Consider the following 602-nt stretch of genomic DNA (forward strand, 5'->3'; position numbering starts at 1 on the left):
AGTAATAAATTTCGAAAATTAAATTAAAAAAAAAGAAAAAATGAATACAATAAGTTTCGAAAAACTAAATGGTATTAAAAAATATATTTCTTGTTAAAAAAATAAAACATAAACCTAAAAAATAATTATTTGAAACTAAAACAAAAAATATATTAAAAAAAAACGAAAAATATTATACATACATAATATAAGTTTCTATTAATAAAATTGTATTAAAAAATGTTTCTATTTAAAACAATAAAATGTAAAAATTAAAAGAAAATTAAATTAAAGAAAGGAAAAAGTTAACCTATAAAACAAAACTTAATTAAATAAATTGCTAAAACTAAAATTAAATTGAAAAATTCGTATCTTCTAACAACAAATAAGCCTAAAAGTTAAAAAATATTAATTAGAAAAGGGAAAAATAAGTTTCTAAAAATTAAATGATATTCAAAAATATGTTGCTTTTTAAAACATAAAAACTCAAAAGTAAAACAAAATTAAATTAAACAAAGAAAGTAAATTGGAAAAAAGAAAAAATTTATAAAATAGGATTCTAAATACTAATCGATATTAAAAATATGTTTCTTTTTAAAACAATAAAATAAAATCTAAAATAA

This window comes from Rhagoletis pomonella, unplaced genomic scaffold, assembly GCF_013731165.1.
Source record: "Rhagoletis pomonella isolate Grant_MI unplaced genomic scaffold, Rhpom_1.0 Rhpom_scaffold_00011, whole genome shotgun sequence".
NCBI classification, from domain to species: Eukaryota; Metazoa; Arthropoda; class Insecta; order Diptera; family Tephritidae; genus Rhagoletis; species Rhagoletis pomonella.